Source organism: Terrapene carolina, unplaced genomic scaffold, assembly GCF_002925995.2.
Source record: "Terrapene carolina triunguis isolate 2854851 unplaced genomic scaffold, T_m_triunguis-2.0 Scaffold96, whole genome shotgun sequence".
Classification (NCBI taxonomy): domain Eukaryota; kingdom Metazoa; phylum Chordata; order Testudines; family Emydidae; genus Terrapene; species Terrapene triunguis.
In genome coordinates, this window is record NW_020664447.1 from 26,906,157 (window position 1) to 26,921,412 (window position 15,256).

The window sequence follows — 15,256 nt, forward strand, 5'->3', positions numbered from 1 at the left end:
ACTAGCCAGCACTTCTTTTGGAGGCAACATGAAGAATGACTTCATAGAAACTACAAAGGGACTGAGTCAGAATGTAGTTACCCAGCTTGGAATTTGATCAGGAGATTGTGGCCATCTCCTTGACTAACAAAAAATGCCATGGGATCTTGAAGTAATTATGAGCAGTCAGGTTTAAAATGGCATCAGATCTAAAAGATGACAGACTCTGGCATTGAGGCATTGATCTACCAAGACCACCCCCTGAAACTTCTTGTATGTAACTTGAAGTTCTCCCACCCGAGTGTGTACCAGGCTCAACCCTACTTAGTTTGTGAGAACTGAGATGATAATAGCACAAGCTGGCACCTAACCACTGGCTTTGGTGCCAAGTCTCACCTTCCCCACTGCATGGGAAAACTGAGGACATGGTGCACACCAGTCTGTTTTGTCTGTGAGGAAATTTCTCCATTGCAAGGGGACAGTCTACATAGCTGCTAAAATGTATGAGTTTGGGATTTTTTGCTGGTGGTGGGGGGAACCTCCTTCAGGTCCAGGTTACAAAAACAGCACTGCCTCTGAGTGGATTCTTCTTTGAACAGAGCAGATGTGCAGATAATGTAAGAATTGCATTTGATAACTTTTCCATTTATCATTAGATAGGCAGCTAACTGAGTGGGAAGAGGAGGAATTCCCCTTCCCTGGGAGCATTATGAACATGTGCACCCACCTATCGGCCATGACTTGTCCCCCAGTCAAAGCTAACAGTGAAATAAACGGTGGGTTATTTCCATGGCTTCTGGGTGGTTTAGGAGTTTGTATGTGAGAGGCATACAGAAAGATGTCATCCTTAATAAAGAAATAAAGAACCTAGTGCTACTTAAAAGGCTTCCCACTTTCATGCATAGCTCATTACATATACCTTTCAGCTGCCTTTCTATTAACTTGTTCACTGTTAGTACCTGGTTTTTCAGTCAGGTGCACAGTCATCGCAACTGTGTGTGCAAATCATGCAATCACAGTAACTACAGGCACATTTTCATATGCATTATCATTTGAAAATCTTTTAGCGATGTGGAGGCTTACCATTTATTTCATGAATAACTGTAAAGCTACTAAAAATAATTAATTAAAATTAGTGATGAGGGAACCACAAAAAATTGGGAAATTCTGTCTCATTTGGATAAGCACCCAAAAGTTCCGATTCTTATCTGAAGTTTCTTTAAAGCACTTGAGTCTACAAAATTGGGCTGGAAATCTCATGAAAGGAACAGATTACAAAATTTCTGGGACTTTGCTTTTGACTGGGCCAATGACATCACCTTATTCATGCTATCTCAGCACTTCTGGCACCAGCTAGAATCCAGAGCAGTGACTGCACTTGAACATGATAAACAAAGAGAAGGAAAAATTTCAGAACATTTTGAAACTTAACAAACCTTTGGCTGGAGTTTTGGATTAAAGATTCAAGTTTTAAATGAAGGTTCAGGATGGGTTTGAGTTTGAGTTATGAACAAGCTGCAAATAAAGGTTCAGATTTTGTTAGAGTTTCAGCAGAAGTTTGGGGTGAAGGTGAGAGGGGGGAATTTTATTTTATCAAAACCAATTTGTCTGTTTCCATATGAGATCTCTCAGAGGTGATGGGTAATATTTTCAAGATCCTAAGTGCCACTGACTTTCAAAGACTCTTAGGCTCCTAGGTCACTCATGTGCTTTTGAAATGTTTACCTAATGTAATCACAAAACCCAGTCCCTCTAAATGCAAAACCTTTACCTCTTACCAGACCATATTCCAGAGCAGGAATCTTCATCTGCTATTTCCCATCCCAATACCTGACACACATGTGCAGTTGTTTCACACCAAGAGCAATGCTTTCATTTCACTCTTTTACTTGGCCTCACAGTTCTTCCTTTGGTAAACCAGATTATGGCCTCATAAAACAGCAGGAGTGCTATGGTAATTGCTTAAATACAGTAACTATTAAAACAACAAAGTGGAGCACTAATTGAATTGCTTTATTGTAACAGATTTTGCATACAAGGGAGGTAGTGTCATTCTCCTCCATATTACTGTGTGCCTGCCACTGTATACTTAGTCACAACACTCATTTATACATTAATTTAGTAATCCTTCTCACTATACTGTGCAAGTGTGTCTGTGAAATTACAGTTCTATTACCTGATGTTCATGGCTAGTAGCAGAAGGGTCTTCTTTAGGCATTAAATGAGGTGTCTGTAGCAGTGGCTCCCAACCCCTGAAACCACAGGCAGATACTAAGCCTAAATCCACCAAACTTCGTCCCCCACTAAAATTCTTAGCTCTCTTCTACCCTGCAGAGCTATCAGCATGTGCTATACATTTCAGACAAGTCAGAGCCACTTCCAGTGGCTGCTGGGCTCACCATTCTCTTGGATCATGTAATGATGTGACCTGAGGATTTGTGGGAATCACCATGGATCCAGCTTTATCTCCTCCCTAGATGCTGCAATGACTGAAAGTGGCTGGCCAACAGCAATTCACATTGCACTGGATTGTCTTCATTTTGGAAACTAACTGCTGCATCAGTGTCCCCTTGAACTGTAAGGAAAGGATCCACTGTATTCAGATATTTGCCTTAATCCTCCCTCTACGTGCCAGTAGTTCAAGCTTGTGTGGCTGGTTCTCATGGTATGCTTTCCCTCCTAATCGTAGTGCCCAGTTCTGCCACTCCTGCTCACATTAGGAAGTAGCTCACTCCACTGATTTCAATGGGACTGTTTGTGGAGTGCAACACTACTTGAGACAGGACAGGGTAGCAAAATCTGCATTTAGTGATGAGTGTCTGTGCGACCATCTGGCTCTTACTCAGTTGTGCCCACTCTAGCACATGGTGTTGGGGCTGCTGAGAGTGGGCTCTTTAATGGGTTTTAGATCAGACACTTAGGTGCCTAAGTACCTTTGAGGATCTATGCCTAACTCACACTGATTTCAATGGGCGCTAGGTGGTACCTAAATAGCTGAGGATCTGGGTCCTGGAGCCCAAGTGCAGTGGAAGGTTAGAGTGGCACAGCTGAATGGGAGATGGAAGCCACTTGCTAGTTCAGCCAGTCTTAGTCAGTACAACTCATACAGTTGCCCCAAAAGTTTAGGAATATCTGGTTTATAGAGTCAACAGTGGATGTCTGTCAGTCATGGCTCGTCTAGTGCCAAGAAGTAAACCTGCCTCAGTTTGATTCCAATAGATTGGTGTACTGAAACAGACACGTTATGGAATAAATTGAAGATAGAGAATCATTCAACAGAGAGACATTTTTTCCTCTTCCTGCGCCTCAACAAATCATGGGGAGACACATGAAACAAAATGGGCTGGATATTCATAGATATTAATGCCAGAAGGGACCATTAGATCATCTAATCTGACCTGCATAACACAGTCCATGGAATTTCATCCAGTAACCCTTGTATTGAGCTCAGTAACTTGTTTATGAGCCCAATAACTTGTGTGTATAATGTAAGCCATTTCCTAATGAGCTTTTGGTGTAAGAGAATTCTCCTGTTGCTCTGTGATAAGAAAGCCTTTTTATTGACCTTGGTGGTGTTACAGGAAGACATAAGAAAGTCCCTTTTGTACCAGAGTGGTAACTGTAGGTGTTTCTTCATTATTGTCAAGGCCTCCATCAAAGAATTTTCTCCAATTTGGGGCAATTTACTTGATTTCAAACTATTGTTACCTTTTAATTCACAGATACATTGCAGAAGGGAGTGACCTGAGAAAAAACCTGCAAAACATTTTTTGCAAATATTGACTTGAATGTTTAACTGAATTCTCTTCATTCATGATTCAGAGCCGTTAAGTTATATACAAAGCTGATCTATATGACTGTATAATCTTATTGCCAATACCTTCATCCTTCTTCTCCCTTCTGCCATTTGTTACTCACTTGGTGCATCTTGTCTTGTATTACATTTTAAACTCTTTGGAGCAGGAACCATGTCTGTCTGTGTGCCTGCACACTGCCTAGCACAATCCTAAGTGGGGCCTTTGAGTATTACTGCACTACAAATAATAATAATAATTAATATTGGAAAGTGTTATTCATACTATTCAGGGGGGAGGGATAGCTCAGTGGTTTGAGCATTGGCCTGCTAAACCCAGGGTTGTGAGTTTAATCCTTGAGGGGGCCATTTAGGGATCTAGGGCAAAAATCTGTCTGGGGATTGGTCCTGCTTTGAGCAGGGGGTTGGACTAGATGATCTCCTGAGGTCCCTTCCAACCCTGATATTCTATGAAATGGCAGGACCTGGGAATAAAACTCAGGAATTCCTGGCTCCCAGCCCTGGGCTCTATCTGCTAGACTCAATTTTTGGAAATATCAAGATAGTGGAACAAATTGCAAGCAAAGTTCTTTGTATGAACTCACAAACAGGCACATGTAGTTTTTACAATACATATTTTGCCTAGCTAGCTTAGGTTCCATGGACATACTATTACACTTCCCTATAACTGTGGCTCATAGCAGTATTCTGTTTCCATTATAGCATTAGGAACAAGCATTGTTTAGAAAGCAGTTGAAAGAGAGCTCTGACCTGAAATACGATGAGGCATAATGAAAGTAGATTTGGGGGTTGTGGTGGATACTTAGCTGAACTTGAGTTCCCAGCGCAACACTGTGGCCAAAAGAGTTAATATAATTTTTGGATGCATAAACGGGAATCTCAAGTAGGAGTAGAGAGGTTATTTTATCTCTGTATTTGGCACTGATGTGACCCCTGCTGGAATACTGTGTCCAGTTCTGGTATTCACAATTCAAAAAGGATGTTGATAAATTGGGGAGGGTTCAGAGAAGAGCCATGAGAATGATTAAAGGATTAGAAACCGTGTCTTATAGTGATAAACCAAAGGATCTTAGTCTATTTATCTTAACAAAGCAAAGGTGAAGGGGTGACTTGATTACAGTGTATAAGTACCAACATGGGGAACAAATGTTTAATAATGCGCTCTTCAATCCTGCAGATGCAGATATAACATGATCCAATGCCTGGAGGTTAAAGCTAGACAAATTCAGACTGGACATAAGGTGTACATTTTTAACTGTGAGAGTAATAAACCACTGGAACAATTTATCAAGGGCTGTGGTGGATTCTGCATCACTGGCATTTTTTAAATCAAATTGGATGTTTTTCTAAAATATATGCTCTAGGAACTATTTTGGGGATGTTCTAGGGCCTGTGTTATACAGAAGGCCAAATTAGATGATCACAATGGTCCCTTCTGGATTTAGACTCTATGAATCTATGTAATCTTGTCAGACACAGCTGTCTTCAAGACAGCTCCCCATAACATCAGCTTCCTTGATCTGGAACTGAAGAAAAACCAACAGAGGCATCTCTCCCTTAAGCAAATTCAGATGTCTTAGGCAAAAAAAGTCCATGGTACATTCCCGTCCAGCTCTCTCTGACACCCCCATCCCAATGGACAAGGACAGAATTCATTTCCCACTCTCCATTCACAGCAAATAAAAAATAAAATGTTCACTCTGCATCATTTTCATCTTTCATCTTAATTATCGCTGCAAAGAGTACAGAAATCATTATCTTTATGATGATGAACGTCCAATTAGCATTTCCCATATAAATTTCAAATCATGAAGGAGGCTATAATGGAGAATGAAAATTCCTAATGGTCTTTTTTTCCTAGCTGAAAAATTGAGGTGCTTAACAAAATGAAATTAAATCTGAGCCATTTTCAAACAAGTCAAGAACTTTAATTACTTGACAAGTAAGAAAAAAGAGGCCAAAACAAAATCTTAAAAATAGGCATATTTTAAAATCCTTTCTTTTTCCAGTACATTGCTCAAGGTATCTCCTCCAGATAACTAAACACTTGTCTGGTTGTGCTCAATAAGTTTTAAACTATTGTGAAGCCAGATAGAGGCTATTATTTTTTTCATTAGTTGCACTATTTAGTAAATCAGAAAATTATTCCAAGTAAACATTCTGTTTACTCTATATGGCATTTTAATTTGTTCCCATTCACAGTACTTATATGTAACATGATGCCAGAGCTAATTACGTCTTTCCGTAGGTTGCGGAGCTGGTGGGGGTCACTCAGGTTATGGCCTAACCCTTTTAAACATGAAAAATAGGTTGCCACCTGACCTGTTTTTGACAGGCTTGGCAGGTTTTTCTACTCTCTTGCAGGTTGCTGGTCAAGAGATATAATTTGCCAAGGGGGTGGGGTTGCTGTGTGCATGTGTGGCTGTGTGCATAGCAATCTTGTTACTAGTGGCCCTGTGGCCATGTATATCATAGCTGGGAGCACGCCATGCATCCCACTCTGCCCAGTATGAAGCATGCTGCATGCTGGGCCCTCACCTGCTGCTGCCGAAACTGCAGGTGGCTCCTCTCAGCACTGGGGATCAGCAGAACAGACCCATCACTCAAGGGCAAGGCTTGCTAGAAGGGAGGGGTAAGGTAAAGAGTAGGGTGGGGAAAGCAGGGCTCCTTGGAGGGGACAGTAGGGAGGCTCCCTTCCAGGGCTGAGGCTCCTGGGGGCGGGAGGGTCAGGCTGCTGGTAAATCTATTCCCCGACCACCACTTTAAATGGCACACCACAGCCCTGCATTCCCAGGCGGCAGAGAAACACTACATCCCGGCCTCCTGTTGAGGTGTAGCTGAGGTGTGTCTGAAATGCAACTTGGTTTCAGTTGCCCCTCACTGTTACACTTCAGAGAAAGTGTACCCGACTTGCCATTTTAGCAGCATCTTGGCTACACCTTGCACACAGGAATGGCAATTCTGCATCAGACTAGCGGTCCATCTAGTAGAGTATCCTGTTGCTGAAGACGGCCACTACTAAACACTTCAAAGGAAACCTCCCATCACCACCACCATGGAACATGATGTACTAAACTGCCTTAGGGGATCCTTTCTTTGTTAGTGATTGGTTTATGTTCCAAATTCTAAGAGCTGACATCCCTTAGAAGCTTTTGTCCTGACTAGTGTAAATTCAGAGGACATTTTTATTATTCATAGAAATGTCTAATCCTTTTTTGAATCCTCCGATAACGTTCACCTCACTAATATCTTATGTTGATGCATTCCACAGGTTCTTAAAAAGCTATTTCTTTCCATCCATTTTAAATATGTTGCCTTCTAATTTTCACTAGTTTCCTTTGGTTCTTGCATTACGAAAAAGGGTAAATAGGAGTGCTTGGCTGATCTCCTTTCTACCATTCATTATTTTATACACTTCTATCATGTACTTCTAAGTTATGTCTTCTGTGTAAGTAGTCTAATACTTATTATATCTCCTCAGCTGGAAGTTTTTCCATGCCTCTAATCATTTGCACTGCCTTTCTCTAAACTTTTTCTGGTTTTGCTATACCCTTTTGAAGGTGGGATGGTGAGAACTGGACTCAGTAATCCACATGATGGTGTACCATGGACTTACCTGAAACACAGTGTCAGACCCAGGGGCGGCTCTAGCTTTTTTGCGCCCCAAGCACAGCAGGCAGGCTGCCTTCGGCGGCATGCCTGTGGGAGGTCCCCGGTCCCATGGATTCGGCGTACCCGCCGCCGAATTGCCGCCGAATCCGCGGGACCAGTGGACCTCCCGCAGGCATGCCGCCGAAGGCAGCCTGATTGCCGCCCTCGCAGGGACCAGCAGGGCGCCCCCCGTGGCTTGCCACCCCAGGCACGGGCTTGGAGCGCTGGTGCCTGGAGCCGCCGCTGGTCAGACCTCAGCTGCACTACAGTTGCATAATGCAGCTGCGTGTTTCCCACAAGTCATGTACACTTCTCACAGCATGTAGATGTGTATTTAACAAGGACACCCTGAAGTTTACAGAAGTGAGCACCCCACATACATATGATTGTACATATAATATACTTCATTGGGATCAGGGGAAATTAACTGAGCTGATTCCTTCCCTCTAGTTAGGTGTGGGGAGAGCTAGTAGCCAATGATCAGGTCCTGTATATCATTTCCCTTTCTTGTTTAGGACTGTACTGAGGAACATGTGGGATTTTCCACTGCTGGCTGTGTCATGGCCTTTAGTATCAAAGTTGCCAATGAGCGACCCAGGCAAAATGTCTGACAGTTGACTGAAATGTGGAATGCCTGAGTTTTCTTGCACATCATGCCATAATTGACAGGTAACAATTTTAAGGCTATTTTCTCACCGTGTGAATTAAACAAGTCAGTTTTTTTAAAAATAAAACAAAAAAACCCCTAATTATTTGCAACCATAATGAATCCTCAAGTGGGATGGCTGCCATGCTGAACCTTGGAGCTTTCTCTCCCTAGCACAGCCCTCTACCACGTGAGTTAAAGGAGTAGCTGTTGCCCCTTATGTGGACGACCCACTACCAGGGGATCTGATATGCTCTTTACCTAGACAACAGTAGAATTTTGGAGAGCAGGAATCCTGGAATCTATTTCTGGCTACAGAAAGGAAAGTGTGAGCTAGTTAGAGAGGATAGCTGAGTACATAATGTGAATAAGATTTGAGACTCCCATTTTTCAGACTTGGGTTCTATTCCCAGCTCTTCCCAATGTGCTTTACCTCTCATTTAATTTATTTCTAAAATGGGGAGATTACATTTGCCTGCCTTTAAGGGTAAGCTATGCGGGTTCTGAAGTGCGCAGAAATAAATAGCAGTTAGTAGAGATCTGACCAGAACTTAGTGCACCTTGGCCTAGAACACATGGTATTCATAGAGGATTCTCCCTCTCTCTTGAGAAACATTGTTCTGTGGGATGATGCAAAAGAACAGGAAGCCAGATTTGACTTTAATGTGGAATATCCTGCAAACTCCAGTACAACCAAGAACTCTTGTCTCTTTCAAATTTCTGGCAGGATATTGCTTATTCTTCATTGTCAAAAAGTTCCAACAAGATAGTCAATGATATTTTTCTAAGGGCTTGCTAGGCCACACTGAGATGTTCAGGCCCTCTAACACTGGTCATCAAAATCAGTGCTAGGTCTTGCTTTTGAGGTGGAGATTGATGAACCCTCCAAAACATTTTCTGTTGTGGAATTGCTTTTGGGTCTGACAGCAGTCAGCAGCTCCCATTGATCTCAATGGGTGCTCAGTACTTAGGAAATTCAGCCCACTTAGGCTCCTAAATCTACAATTAGTCACTTATCCTTATGTTCCTATTTTTGAAAGATTTTGGCCTAAGAGAACAAATAATGTTCTTTTCTTTCCTACAACACTTATAATCCCTTGTAGCGGGGTGGTCACCCCGCTCCTGCCCTGAAGGGCTTAAAACAGCCCTGGGAGATGGCTGTGGCGGGGGAAAAGCTAGGCTGATTGGGGGAAGCAGCCACAGCGGGACCACGCCCCAATCAGACCACAGCTGGCCCTATAAGAGGGCTGAGGGCAAGAGACTGAGACACACACTCTCTCTAGCTCCCTAGAGAGAGAAGGACCTGGCTGCCTGGGAAGCTGAGGAGGGTACCTAGGGTGGAGCAGTGCTGGGGAAGGGCAGAGGGAGCTGGGGATCTCCAGCCTAGCAATGCCCCAGGCTGCAGGCCAAGCTAAGGGCCCACAAAAGGGTACTAGGGCTGCAGAGGGGCAGCCCAGATATAGGCAGAGGCAGCTGGTCCAACCCCCCTTGCCGATGATGAGTGGTTTATAGACTGCAGTCTGCTCCAGTGAGTGGGGGCTAAATGGAGATAGGCAGTAGCCACTGAGGCAAGGTAGGGATAGGAGGTTTGGGGGACAGAGGGGGTACTGCGGTGGGCAGAACCCCTGGGCAAAGGGCACCGGGGTCCGGGAGGGACACGGGGGCAAGCGGCAGGCGAGACATCAGCCAGCAGAGGGTGCACCGGAGCTGGAAAAGAGCTAATTCCCTGGACAACCAGCAGGGGGTGCCGCACCGGTGAGTCGTCGCCCCCACCACACCCCTCCCTTTTACTCTCCCGATCCATCCTGCTTCTCCATTTTCCCCAGCTTTATCTTCAAGGGAGCAGCTTTGGAGAACTCATGTAGCACCATTTTCCCTTTCTTCCTCCATCCCCTGATGCTCCCAGCTACAGGAAATCACCTCTCCCCAACTCCTTGCCATCCAGTGCTTCTGTTATGGTGTTCCTAAACAAGATGTGGGCACTGGATACAAAAGTCTGTGTGCACAAGCAGACCCAAAATATTCAATTTGTTTCCAGAGCTTGGCCATCTACACCACTATTGACACAACTGTAAAGTAGAAAAGCCTTCTGAGTCTTGGTGGCCTGCACACCAGTCATCTTCTTTGGGCTCAGTCTAGCAAAGCTACACTTCAGTTTCTTCCTAAATAATTTTTGACTGTAGAATATAAGAAAAGAGAAAGGAGCACCATCACTTGAGACATATAAAACTAGACTGGCCAAAGCCCTGGAAAAGAGATTGTTGGAATCAAGCCTGCAGTGACCCCTGGAGCAGATGGACAAGAAGACATGACCAGTCTCTTTCTGTTTTGTATCCTTTCATTTCTATTTACACTAGATTGAGGTCCTTACCTAGGCCTCACTCACTGGAGTCAATGAAAACTTGATTGAGTAAGGACTAAGGACTTTGGGGATTTGCTCTAGGATTCTATGGCAAACTGGAGCAGGGTTTATTGGCTCTGGTCTGGCACACAGATATATACTTGGGCGTAACTTAAAAGGACACTCCTGTGTGAGTTCCCCAAGCTAGAGAGAACATATAACATAAAATTAGGATTTGTTCACGGATGAATCAGAGAAGAAGGTTTTATAGCACCATAAATCCAAATGATGTTCTCCTAAAAGCCCATCAGAATATACGGGAAAGTAGGAAGACTTTACTATCTCATGAATAAATAGCCGTGTGGTCAAAGTTCTTGATGGCAAGTGCAGAAGTAAATTGATGAATGGGCATCTGCAGCACAGCAGCTGATTTTTCAAGCTAAACTCATTAAGACATCTTAATAATGATTGGCAAGTTTCCTCAAACATAGAGGCAGATAGGTGAGGAAGGGTCTATTTAGGTATCTGTCATGTTGTTGATTGAGAGTGAAAAGCATGTCCAATATATTCTCTGGTAAATATGCCTGTTCAGTAAACAAGTTCTGCTCTTTCACACGAGCAAAAATAAGTGTTCTCCAATAAAACCAGGTGTTATCTGGAACATACACTGAATCCTCAGTCACTGCAGCTCTGGACAGAACTGGTGCATCAGACAACTTCAAGTTATTTTGATCCTACAGAGTGGCTTATAATGAGACACAGCAATCTAGTACTTAGAGCAGGGACTTGGAGTCAGGAGCCCACAGTTCTATTCGCAACTCTGCCACTGACTTGCTCTATTTCCTTGGATCAGTCATTTAACCACTCTGTGCCTAACTTGGCCCAGTTGTGATGCTTATCCTTCGAAGGGTGGTTGTGAGCTTTAATCAATCAATCACGGTCTGATCCTGCTCCACTAAAGTCAATGGGAGCCTTGCTATTGACTTCAGTTGGTGGAGGATTAGATCTCTAATCATTGTAAAGTGCTGTTGTAATAATTAGACCTACAAATTTACCGTAATTGTGAGCTCAACTGTGAACAGTGAGTGAAAGTTCATAACTTGTAACAACAAATGTCTAGGGTAAAAAGTGCAAAAGGGAGACAGAAAAACTGAATTGGCCTAAACAAAAAGGCTACTGATATGACTCAAGCACTATGTTAAAATCATTCCTCGTAAACAGAAGTATAGGACCAGATATCCAATTTGCATCCAAATTGGTGTGTTGAAAATTAGGCCTCATTGGTAGACAAAATAATAAGGATGAGCTATTCTGCTATCAATCCCTTTCGGGGTCTTCAAAAAGAGACTTTGGGGGTAAAATCTGGCTACAAGGATGCTGGCTGACTAAAAGGCAGAAATGTAAGCACTAGCTGACTGAAAGATGAGAAAAGAGGAAGGAGTGAGTTTTACAATCATGGCAGCCGCCCCACTGTCTCCTGGTACCTCGGATCTTCTTCACCCGAATCCTGAGAAATGTCCTGACCAGGCCAGAAAGAGGGACTCAGATGACACCACCACCTCCAAAAAATGTGTCCAAAAGGCAGCTAAATGCAATGCCCTACACAGCCCGATGCTGGTTCAAGTTTGCCTTATCAGCCACATCAAGACCTGGCAATGTCTTGTGCCTGCGTTTTTCCAGCAGTGACGTTGCAAGTGAGAGTCAACACCAGAGATGGAAGCTGCATTTTCTATCTTTGCTGTTCTTTTCTCTCCCCTTTTGTGTGTGTCTTGTTTTATTTTCTTGCAAACAGGATGGGACTTTAACAACAGCAGCAATGACAGCTCCAGTCCATCTCAACTAACTTATTTTCCCCAAAAGTTATTACCATTTTTAATAACATCTAAAAGACTGTCAAAGGGCATTTTTCCTTATAAATACTCCCTACAGCTAAAGAAAAAGGGAGCAAGGGTTATAGTTAAACTGAAAGCCTTACTTACTACTTTACATTTCAAATGCCTTAGCTGTTTTTCTTGCTTTCCTGTATCTTTAATGGACTTTAATGGTATGTTTGCCATGGTGCTAAGCAGACTGAGGTCTCTGCATATGAAACCACAAACCTTGTTTAAAACTGTTTAATGTTGGACAGTGACAGGGTCATGTTAACATCTTTTACTCTTTAGGCCCATTTATTCCATCTAAATTAATACAACAGTGCTTTGAGCTATTCCCATGAAAGATGTTGTGTAAGTGTAAAATATTATTAATGTAACCCTTCTGCCAGATGGATGACAGCAGCAATGAGGGGACCTGGGTTCAAATTGCAAGGGGTCGCTCTTAAAACTAATGAACACTACCACCCTGAATCTGTGGGATTATTAGATATCTTCCCTGGGCACCCTTAATAGGCAATACTTCCTCACTCTCACACACTGAGTCTCTGTATGAAATAAGGAAAACTTTCAGGGGAAAGGGAGCACTTCATCAACTTGGGTAAACACAAACAATGCATAAGTAAAATATTCCCTCCTAGAGACTTTGGCAGGAGTCCATTAACTTGGTTCCCCACCTACTGGTGGGAACGTCCAATAGGCAAATGCCCCTTTATCACATTACTTCCTCCGTCCCCATCTGGTACACTCCACTCATGGTTAGGTGTCATTGGGTAGTGCAGTCCCAGAGGCCTGAGGTGCCTTGGGAAGTGCTGCCCAGTCTTGTCTTGAGGTTCCACCATTTAACCCACCTATAGATATTTCAACTTTATTAGTGGCTGGGTAAGAGGAGCCTCACTGGAATTCACTCAGCTCTGCTGCTATCCTTGAAGCTTCAGCAAAGAATCCTCTCTGTGTTGCACCCCATTAAAGAGCCATCTCGGCATCAGCTCCTATCAGAGTCCTCCCAAGAGTGCAGGATCATCAGTGGAGGGGAACCAGTAATATACAGGACCAGTGGGCAGAGTCACTGCCACAAAGTAGAATCTCTTGTCCCCTTCGCTTTTCACTCACTTGAGTTCCACTATTCAAGCAAGAATGAGTTTGTATGCAGTTATGGTGGCTTCCAAAAGGTCACTGGAGGAATTCTGAGCAGGAAACTTATCCAAATGAATCTCTTCTGTAGACATACTTCATCCTGTTCACCCATAAATGAGGGCAGAGAGCTTTTCCCTTCTGGAGTTTCTATCCATTTGGGGTTCAAGTACATAGCTTATGTTGATGAAGCAATTCGATGGCCATCCTTCCTCCTGTTCACCAACAGATGGGAGCAGAGAGCTCCTTTCCCTCTAGACAGGGCCAGCTCCAGGCACCAGCCAACCAAGCTCGTGCTTGGGGCGGCACCTGGTAAGGGGCGGCCAATCTTGGGGTGGCGGGGGGCAGCGCGGCGCGGTGCTCGGCGGGGGGTGTTCAGCGGCGCGACGCTCCACAGGGAGGGGTTCAGCAGCGCGCCGCGGGGGGGGGGGGGGGGGCGGGGGGGGGGGGGGGGGGGGGGGGGGGTGTTGCGGCGGGGCGGCACTTTTTTTTGCTGCTTGGGGTGGCAAAAAAGTTAGAGCCGGCCCTGCCTCTAGACCAGTGATTTGCCTCTTGTAGTCAGTGGATCTCTGGCAGTCCACAGACTATGACTAAGACTCTAAGGCAGTGGTGGGCAACTTGCGGCCCATGGGTCACACGCGGCCCATCAGGGTAATCCGTTGGCAGGCTGCCAGACAGTTTGTTTACATTTGCACAGCCACCTGCAGCTCCCAGTGGCCATGGTTCGTGGCAGGGACATGCTGGCCGCTGGTTCCCACAGCTCCCATTGACTGGGAACGGTGAACTGCGGCCACTGGGAGCTGTGGGCAGCCACGCAAATGTAAACAAACTGTCTGGCAGCCCACCAGTGGATTACCCTGACAGGCCGCATGCGGCCCGCGGGCCACAGGTTGTCCACCACTGCTCTAAGGAATCTGCAAAAGGTTCTCATTACCATAGAACAGTGGTTTTCAACCTGTGGCCCACAGATCCCTGGGGGTCCACAGACTATGTCTAAGATTTCCAAAGGGGTCTGCACCTCCTTTTGAAAAAATTTTAGGGGTCTGCAAATGAAAAGGGCTTGAAAACCACTGGTCTAGTGCGTAGGTCACAGATCTTAGATTAATAATAATCATATTGCAATTTGACTTATAGAGGTTCATTATCCTGGGTGAGCTTGGGAGGTTCACATGGACAATAGGATTTGTGTGCAGTGAAAACTGCACTTAAAACAAATACCTCTTAAGGAGGCAGTGATGTGTTATAAAGAAGGTTCAAAGATGTATATGTGGAAACAACACTGCTATAACATCAGTAATTTTTTTTCATTATCATTTCATTTTTCATTATTATTACTGAGATTAATTGCATAAAAACAAGATGTTTTGTATCATAAGAATTCATTTGTTTAGGAATATAGGAATTGTCATTCTGGATCAGAGAAGACTTTCCTATGCCAATAAAGTGTCTCTGACAATGGTCAGGACCAGATCTTTCAGAGGAATATGCAAGACATTTCAGTCATGAACAATTATGGGATGTACTACCTGTGGAGGAAGTTTTGTCCTAATCCCATCAGTTAATGGTTGACATGCCCTGAAGCCTGAGGGTTTTATATCCCTTCTAATTTATAATCCTATCTAATATAACTGTGGCTGGTCTCATTATCTGTGTTTCAATCATACTAAGCTCTTGGCCTAGTGACAATACTTTTTCCCCCTCAGAATAATAATAAAGTACAATAACATAGATTGTTTTTAATAATTTATTTTCCCATGGGATTCCAATGTGATTTACACATTTTACAAACCACATATTTATAGGAATTTACCTGTTACTGA